This window comes from Schistocerca serialis, chromosome 4 (assembly GCF_023864345.2).
Source record: "Schistocerca serialis cubense isolate TAMUIC-IGC-003099 chromosome 4, iqSchSeri2.2, whole genome shotgun sequence".
NCBI lineage: Eukaryota > Metazoa > Arthropoda > Insecta > Orthoptera > Acrididae > Schistocerca > Schistocerca serialis.
In genome coordinates this window covers 165,101,604-165,111,968 of record NC_064641.1, presented here as the reverse complement: position 1 = coordinate 165,111,968, position 10,365 = coordinate 165,101,604, and positions in this window count along the sequence as shown.

Genomic DNA, 10,365 nt, shown 5'->3' with positions numbered 1-10,365 from the left:
AATATATTAAGGAACTTGAGAGGGGCATTTAACTGCTTCTACTCGCATACACTGCCGGGAAACAGTCGCTACAATAAAACTTAATTAATGTAGACGAACGAAATTTCAGGGATGCGTTAACGTGTTGTTGTGGTCTTCAGTCCAGAGACTGGTTGATGCAGCTCTACACGCTACTGTATCCTGTGTAAGACTCTTAATCTCTGAGTACTACTGCAACCAACATCCTTCCGAATCTGTTTACTGTAACCATCCCTTGGCCTTCCGCTACAGTTTGTACACCTCACGCTTCCCTCCATTACTAGAGCAAATCAGTGATCCCTTGATGCCTCAGAATGTGTCCTATCAACCGATCTCTTCTTATAGTCAGGTTGAGCTACAAATTTCTTTTATCCTCAATTCTATTCAGTACCTCCTCATTGGTTACGTGACCTACCCATCTAATATTGAGCACTACATTTCAAAGGCTTCTATTCTCTTCTCGTCTAAACTGTTTATTCTCCATGTTTCACTTCCATATATGGCTGCACTCCGTACAGATACTTTCATAAAGGACTTCCTGATACCTAAATCTACACTCGATATTAACAAATTTCTCTTCTCCAGAGACGAGTTTCTTGCTATTGCCAGTCTACATTTTATACTCTCCCTCCTTTGACGCTCATCAGTTATTTTCCTTCGCAAATAGCAAAACTCATCTACTACTTTATGTGTCTCGTTTCCTAATCCAATTCCCTCAGCTACATTTGTCTAGGTAACATATTTAAGCGAGTAACAGTGCAATCTTACAGGTTAATGTAAGCGCTATTGCGAAGCACTCCGTCTTCAGGCCACGAGTGGCCTACCGGGACCACCCGACCACTGTGTCATCCTCAGTAGAGGATGCGGATAGGAGGGGCGTGGGGTCAGCACACCGGTCTCCCGGTCGTTATGATGGCATTCTTGACCGAAGCCGCTACTAATCGGTCGAGTAGCTCCGCAATTGGCATAACGAGGCTTAGTGCACCCCGAAAAATGCCAACTGTGCGTGGCGGCTTAGATGGTCATCCATCCAAGTGCCGACGACGCTCGACAGCGCTTAACTTTGGGGATTTCACGGGAACCGGTGTATCCACTGCGTCAAGGCCATTGCCTAAGCGCAATTGAAGCATAGCAAATGTGATATGCTGACACATTCATGTCCAGTGTAACCTCAAGAATGTTGATTGCAAGCATGCTGACGTGAATCCATTGTGTTGTACAGCTGTCGAATGTCAGTCCGTTGGATGTAGTGTCAGGCCTACAGCAATCTTCCAGTGAATACAGAGGCGGTTAATGCTGGTTGCGAATGACGCTGGAGTTGAAACTTCCTGGCAGATTAAAACTGTGTGCCCGACCGAGACTCGAACTCGGGACCTTTACCTTTCGCGGGCAAGTGCTCTCCCAACTGAGCTACCGAAGCACGACTCACGTCCGGTACTCACAGCTTTACTTCTGCCAGTACCTCGTCTCCTACCTTCCAAACTTTACAGAAGCTCTCCTGCGAAACCAGCACTCCTGAAAGAAAGGATTTGCGGAGACATGGCTTAGCCACAGCCTGGGGGATGTTTCCAGAATGAAATTTTCACTCTGCAGCGGAGTGTGCGCTGATACGAAACTTCCTGGCACATTAAAACTGTGTGCCCGACCGAGACTCGAACTCGGGACCTTTGCCTTTTCGCAGGAGAGCTTCTGTAAAGTTTGGAAGGTAGGAGACGAGATACTGGCAGAAGTAAAGCTGTGAGTACCGGACGTGAGTCGTGCTTCGGTAGCTCAGTTGGGAGAGCACTTGCCCGCGAAAGGCAAAGGTCCCGAGTTCGAGTCTCGGTCGGGCACACAGTTTTATTCTGCCAGGAAGTTTCATATCAGCGCACACTCCGCTGCAGAGTGAAAATTTCATTCTGGACGCTGGAGTTGTCGTCAGACGATGTCCCATATGTGCTCAATTGGAGACAAATGTGGCCATCGACCAGACCAAGGCAACATGTCGACACTCTGTAGGACACACTGGGTTACAACATCGGTATGTGGGCGAGTGTTAACCTGTTGGAAAACATCCCCTGGAATGCTGTGCATGTATGGCAGCACAACATTTCGTATCATCAGACTGACGTACAAAACTACAGTCTTTGTGCGTGAGATAGTCACGAAAGTGCTCCTGCTGTCATACGAAATCGCACCCCTGATCATAACACCAGGTGGAGGTCCACTGTGTCTAGCATGCAGACAGGCTGGTAGCAGGCCCTCAACTGACCTCCTCCTAACCAACGCACAGCCATCAGAGCCATCGAGGCGGAACCAGCTTTCATCAGAAAATATGACAGACCTTAACCCTGCACTCCAATGAGCTCTCGCGTGACACCACTGAAGTCACAAACGGCGGTGGTTTGGGATGAGCGGAATGCACACTATTGGGCGTGTAGCTCGGTGCTCTTCTGTAAGTAAACGATTTGTAACAGCTCGCTGCGTCGCTGTAGTGCCAATTGCTGTTCGAACTGCTGCTGCAGATGGAGCATGATGTGCCAGAGCTATACTGCGAACTTGGTGCCTTACCTCTCGGTAGTGTGACGTGGCCGTCCAGAGCCCTTTCTTCATGAGGCCGTACATTCACGCGACCACCGATGTCATCAGTCACGTGCAGTGGCTACATTCCTGCCAAGTCGTTGTGCATTATCGCAGAAGAAATACGCAGCATCTCGTAGCCCTATTACAATACATCGTTCAAACTCAGTGAGGTGTTGGTAATGGCGTCTTTGTCGCCTTAAAGGCAATCTCGAGTAACATCAACTCACCATGTCCAATCTCAAAGCTAACTAACGCTCATATCCGTTAAAACGTGTAATTTGAAGGAAACCTGTTGTGCAGCCTCATAGTGGCGAAACAAGCGCCACTCTCAGACGGCTGGGACAAAGTCTAAGTAGACATTATCTTTCAGATGTAGAAATACACCTACAAACTTTTCTTTAAGTCGTACAATTGCTTCTTGCTGTTGCGATTTTTTTTCCCCGACTATAATTTCAGTCAAATCGGTGAGCTTCGTCCCTTACCCTCTCCAAGTTAGATTTAAATTTCCAGTAGGCTTTCCTGATAACTCTCATCTCTGAAGATCCACTGCGAAACGGCCTCCTTAGCAGATTATCTGCAGAATTCGCCATGTTGCTTAGATAATGTTTTACACGCATTTTCAAAGAGAGATACTGACCAGGTTCTGTGAGCGATGTAGCACCATTATTGCCGTGAAGCATGACGTCACATCAGAGCGCGTGCAGTCGAAAACAGACAGCTGCATCCCTTCTGCTACTAAATATGTTTTCATCTATTTTATTTGCGTACCAATACACATATTGCGACCCATATTCGAAGGGAAATGGCACAATTATAGTGCGATATTTAAAGAGTATTGTACCACATTACTACGTACCACCGGCTGACAATGCCTCTGACGTACGCTATAGCCCACCCCTGCCATTGTACAGTGGTCAGTCAGTAAAAAAACTCGGATTATCTTAAAGACAATGTTACGAGAATGAAATGCACAGTTACTCATCCTCCAACGTCACGAAAAATAAGGTGAGCTCATCGAAGATTAACATTCTCCGTTGTTGTAATATCACTCACCGTAATACGACCGTTCTTTCGCATGAGATCAACACTCGCAGTGTTGTCCTCCATGACTGCAGAGACATAGCGATCTGGCCGTTGCGAAACTGCAACACTTGTTACACACAGTTTGAACTTACACGCCCACTCGTACAGTTGTGTTTGATTCAAACGACTTTCACCGTACTGCACTGCCATCTGACGGTGAATTTCGATTGGCTTCAACCTTCTGAGCAACAGAATTCTAACAACACGACGTTGCTTTACGTTCCCGCGCACCTGCAAGGGTACCGACAGCCTGTTCCACTGGTTCCCAGCATTCCGTTCACAAGTCAGGGGCGTCTGCCCCATGTGATTACATTTCGTTGGTGCATAAGTTCGCAGCGTTTCTCCATAGTTTTAATAAACACAAGAGATAGAGATAACAGATACTTTATTCATACATATGTATTCTCCTTCACTATGTAAGCAGTCTACCAATGCTGGGGTACCTTACCGATTCCGCGACTGTAAAAATCACGTGATTATGAGATGGAGAAATCGTCGAACCATGTTTGGAGCGTATATTCATGCAGAAAGTAAGTTCCTTGAAGGCTGTTTGATGGGGAGCGAGAGATGTGCATACCTAAGGGCGCAAGATCAGGTGAATAAGGATGGTGCGGAATGACTTCGCAGTCCAGCTGGTGTGCAGTGTTTTTTGTCAGTCTAGCAGAACGCGGGCTGGCATTATTGTGGGTTAGTACCACCTGACACATTCTTCCTGGTCGTTGTTCTTGAATTGTATCTGCAAGACGTCTCATTGTTGACAATAAATAGCAGAAGTTACGGTTACATATCAAGGAAACAATTCCTACTAAACCACACCGTCACTGTTCCACCAGATAGGTAACATTATTTGAGGATGTGGGCATATCTCTGTACGGGGAATTTCTGCTTTGTTGGGGCTGAGAAGTTCCTTTTTTTTCCTTACGCTTGCTTAAGGACACCATTTCTCGTCATCAGTAACGGTACTGTTCACGAGCCAATTCATGGCGTGCTAGCAGAGATGCATGTATCGCCACCCGCTGATTTAGGTTATTCTGGCTTAGAGCATGCGGTACCAATACATCCGATTTTTTAACTTTCCAACTGGATGCAAATGTCGCACGCTAGCGGAATGACCACAGTTCATCATATGTGGCAGCTCTTGGGTGCACTGACATGGAACGTTATGCATTAATATGTTTACACAGTATTATCAGTCCTGCCCCCCATGAACCATGGACCTTGCCGTTGGTGGGGAGGCTTGCGAGCCTCAGCGATACAGATATCAGTATCATAGGTGCAACCACAATGGAGGGGTATCTGTTGAGAGGCCAGACAAAGGTATGGTTCCTGAAGAGGGGCAGCAGTCTTTTCAGTAGTTGCAGGGGCAACAGTCTGGATGATTGACTTATCTGGCCTTGTAACACTGACCAAAATAGCCTTGCTGTGCTGGTACTGGGTACGGCTGAAAGCAAGGAGAAGCTACAGCCGTAATTTTCCCCGAGGGCATGCAGCTTTACTGTATGGTTAAATGATGATGCCGTCCTTTTGGGTAAAATATTCCGGAAGTAAAATAGCTCCATATTCGGATCTCCGGGCGGGGACTACACAGGAGGACGTCGTTATCAGGAGAAAGAAAACTGGCGTTCTACGGACCGGAGCGTGGAATGTCAGATTCATTAATCGGGCAGGTAGGTTAGAAAATTTAAAAACGAAAATGGATAGGTTAAAGTTAGATATAGTGGGAAATAGTGAAATTTGGTGGCAGGAAGAACAAGACTTTTGGTCAGGTGAATACAGGGTTATAAATACAAAAACAAATAGGGGTAACGCAAGAGTAGGTTCAATAATAAATAAAAAAATAGGAGTGTGGGTAAGCTAATACAACCAGCATAGTGAACGCATTATTGTGGCCAAGGTAGACACGAAGCCCACGCCTACTGCAGTAGTACAAGCTTATATGCCAACTAGCTCTGCAGATGATGAAGAAATTAATGAAATGTATGATGACATAAAAGAAATTATTCAGGTAGTGGTGGAAGACGAATATTTAATAGTCATGGGTGACTGGAATTCGGGAGTAGAAAATGGGAGAGAAGGAAACATAGTAGGTGAATATGGATTGAGGGTAAGAAATGAAAGAGGAAGCCTTCTTGTAGAATTTTGCATAAAGCATTACTTAATCATAGCTAACACCTGGTTCAAGAATCATGAAAGAAGGTTGTATACATGGAAGAATCATGGAGATACTAGAAGGACAGATTATATAATGGTAAGACACAGATTTAGGAATCAGGTTTTAAATTGTAAGACATTTCCAGGGGCAGATGTGGACTCTGACCGCAATCTATTGGTTATGAACTGTAGATTAAAACTGAAGAAACTGCAAAAAGGTGGGAATTTAAGGATATTTTGTATGGAGCGTAGCCATGTATGGAAGTGAAACATAGACATTAAACAGTTTGGACAAGAAGACAATAGACGCTTTCGAAACGTGGTGCTACAGAAGGATGCTGAAACTTAGATTGGTAGATTACATAACTAATGAGGAGATATTGAATAGAATTGGGGAGAAGAGGAGTTTGTGGCTCAACGAGACAAGAGGAAGGGACCGGTTGGTAGGACATGTTCTGAGGCATCAAGGGATCACAAATTTGGCATTGTGTAGTGGGACGTGAAATTGAAGCGTCACCCATCCACCAGTGTCAGCCCAGTTTGCAGGTGAATATAAGTTAATTTAGTGTTTTGTTTATGTATTTTGTAATATTTGTAATTGTTGTGAATTATCTAAAGTTTTGTATTTTTTTTATGTTTCATGTACGGAGAGGGCGGTGCAACGAACGGAGACAGCATCTTCACTGCCGGGACCAGAGAGAAAATTGCTGGCCACTATACGTCGCGGGTCGACAGCCAAAGAGCCACAGAAGATCCTGAAACCGAGTTGTTGCGTCGTGCTTCTAAAAACTGAAAAAATAAGAATTTGTAATGTTTCTACAACAATGACGTCATAGAAAGTTTAATCATGTTGTAAACGTTTAGTCCTATCTTGCCAAGGCTCAGGCTCACGTCTATATGTAATATATAGGAAGATAATAAACTAATGTATACTACAAAAGCTTAAATACGTGTTCCGAGAATTTATTTATGAAGAATTATATTAAGGAAGAAGCAGTACTGATTTATTTGACAAGATTATTAATTTTGACAACGTTCATCGCGAGTTTGAGTCTTAAAAGTTTATTCAATGTGGTTTTAATATTTAGTAAAGCAGATAACTTGCATTAATATAATGTCTGAGAAGAAACAAACGACAGCTAAATTGAAATAAGTTTGCGCAAACCGATTGGACTGAGTGACGTAATTCTGCGCATACGACTCAGATGATGATGTTTTAATTACAGTTTCGTTCACGAACAATTCAGAGACAACTTTAAAAAGAATTAAAATAATTTTGAAGAGTTTTGTAACTGACGTAGGTGACGAAGTCTGCACATGGTCATATGTCAAAAGGAAGTCATTTATACAAAACTTACGTCGTTACACTACACCGTGGCGACCATATAAACAGGACGTGTGTGCAACTAAGGCACACAGGTACGAAAAAATTAAAACATCAAGAGTCCTTCGAAAGTCAACGCGAGTCTTCGTGAAGCCTTCACCAGCCAGCGGCGACTTCGCGGGTGTTGGCATCTGACGGAGCGCAGCCAAGCAGTACGGTCACGCAATTATTCCACGAGAAGGAGCATCTGTTGGGTAGCAGCTGAACGCTGCAAACCCCGACCACCTTTTCCTCCCGAAACTACCATGCCCAGTACGGTCAGCTGAGGGGGGGGGGGGGGGGTCCTCCGGCTGGTATTAGATGTGTTGCTGAGGGCTTCGCCTGTCCACGGTGCGGCCGGGCGTGGTTGCAGCCAGTGACGTCTCCGGTGTTCGACCCAGCATCCTGCCGGTTGCGGAAGCGGGGTCGCAGCATCTCAGCGGCTGCACCAACGGCTGTTACTTCTGCAGCCCATAGCAGCACACTGATCACCGAGAACTACAAACTGCAATATTGGTGTCCGGTGAGTCTGTTTTAAGTTGTAAGTGGAGTGTTGTTCATAGGGAGTGTGCTTTTAATAGGATTGTTGATTACAAGTATGTGTGTGTAACTAGTTAATATCTTACAATAATGTCGGGAAGTGAAATGTCAGACGAAGAGCAATCTGTGGCCGATAGGAGCATGAGATCCCTTTTTAGGGCGATCGCTAAATTAAAACAATCTAACGAAGAATCTACGGCTAGATTAAAAGAGGAACTTAAAGGAGGTTAACAAAATCTACAGACAGGTTAGAGGAACATCTTAATGAAACCAGTCGAGAATTAAGTGAGCTAACAAAGTCTACAGACAGGTTTCAGGAACATCTTAATGAGACCAGTCGAGAATTTAGTGAGCTAACAAAATCTACAGACAGGTTACAGGAACATCTTAATGAAACCAGTCAAGAATTAAGTGATAAAATAGAGGCTTCTAAAGTCGAAATTCAGGAGAAACTAGTAGGACTTAGTAATAAGATTGCTGATAATTGTAAAAGGTTAGAAGAACATATCCAGGAATAGCTTGAGAAAAAAGCTCGCATGCGAAATGATATTACTGACTTAACCAAGAGATTAGATAATGTCAATGTCTTAATTGTAAAAGAAATAGAGAAAAATAACGATAAATTACGAGAAGAATTTTCTATACAAACAGAAACTGTTCGTAGAGAATTATTAGAACCTATTAAAGAGGTTTCTACCAAACCAGTAGAGATTTCTTCAATATAGAATGAGACATTAACTCATCGAGTAGAATAAGATCATACTGAAATAGAAAACATGAAATTTTTAATTACTGAAATATGCAGTAACCTTGAAACTTCCAAAGATAATAACATTGACGAAGGTACAGAGCGTTCACATCGTGAACACAGTGAAGAATCAACATTAGCTAAGCGTGTATCCAATATAGAAATGCGAATACAGGAAATTACTAAACGGTTATCGGAATTAGACAATAATGAAAACAATTCAAGTAGTAGAAATAATAACGTAATCAGAGACAACAGTCGCATCGTGTTTGCTAGCTCGGGCGACAACTATACAAATAAAGAAATCACGGCAAGCAAATCCGACGCAACTCCGTCTCTGCAATCTAAACTAAATCCAACTATGTCTCTCGCAGAATGTTGGGGTGATATAACGACAAATTCAAATGTAGCAAGTCGATTTCCTGTATTCAAACCAGGAGGCTAACTTCACCTTATAATATTTATAAAAGGTTCTGAAACATCATTATCTCCTAAATGGAGTAATGAAAAACGGATTCAATTTGTAATAGGACGTTTAGAAGCAAAAGCTGCGGAATGAGCAGTACTGCATAGAACTGAATTTAGGGACTGGGTCGATTCTGTTAAGCAGTTTAAACAAAATTATTGGTCAAGAAGAAAACAACAACACTTAACTTTAGAGTTATTAGACCCTCCTCCTTATTCTAAACGGTGGGGAGGTTATAGGAATTATTTCGAATGGCATTTAAACGGTGCTAAATTAATTGAAGAAACAATTATTGAAAGTCATCTAATACGAGTCCTAATTAGCAGGTTACCGTATTATGTAAGGGAAAGAATGATAGAAAGGGAATGGTCACAACCTTGCGAATTATTAGGATATTAAGAACTGTTAGATGTACTTAATAGAGAACGGGAAGACGAGAAATTTAGATTTGGTAGAAATGACAATTCTCGAAATAATAATAATTCAGAACCACGAAAATTTAACAACAACGATCATAGCCGGTTTTGTTATATAAAACGTCAATCTAAAGATAAAGAGAGCCAACGAAATCGGGGTAGTTATTTTAAAATTCGGAAATTAACACAATAACGATAATGAGATAAATCATCTTCAAGAAATGAATGAAGGTCAAGTTGTAGGTGATGTTATCATAGAAAGTTCGGAAAACTAGTAAAGTCCTTTAGTACAGGTCGACTAAAGGGAACTATTAGTCACCTACAGAAATTTTAGGCAAATGAATTATAGGTGAGCCTTTACTAGCTGCTCTACCTTGGCCACCATTATATGAGATCCGACAATGCATTCCAAGCGACAAAATTCGCGAACAGATTGTTAAAAATGCTGAACGAAGAATTAAAAGTTATAATCAACATGCTATAGAACCGTCATTTCAGGTAGGAGACCTTGTATTAGTACGATCTCATCCTAAAAGTTCGAAGATCAATAAGGAATGTAGAAAATTCTTCTTTACCTTTGAGGGTCCATATGTTGTTCATACGATTGTACATCCCAAAGCGTTACTTATTATGGAACCTTCATCAGGTGTAATTAAAGGATTATATAGTGTCGATCTAATTAAACCCTTCTTTGCTAAACAAGTTAATATATAGTGCATGTTACATACGGACGAGCGTTCATAGTTTCTTCATGTGAAGTTTTCGTGATAGTTACGTGTTATTTTAAAGAAATAACAGGAAGCTTAAACAAGTGTCCTACAATAACTACCGGTACTTCAAAAAGGGAAAGATAACTAAAAAGGGATTTATATAGAAGAAATATTTGTTACTAGGTCAGAAGGAATTTTGTATATTTTATATTTACTCGGATAGTAGGAACCAAAGGGGATGGTAAATAATTTTAGGGACCATGGGTGTCCAGAGCTATATGGCTCACGGGAACATAGCAGAGTGCCGT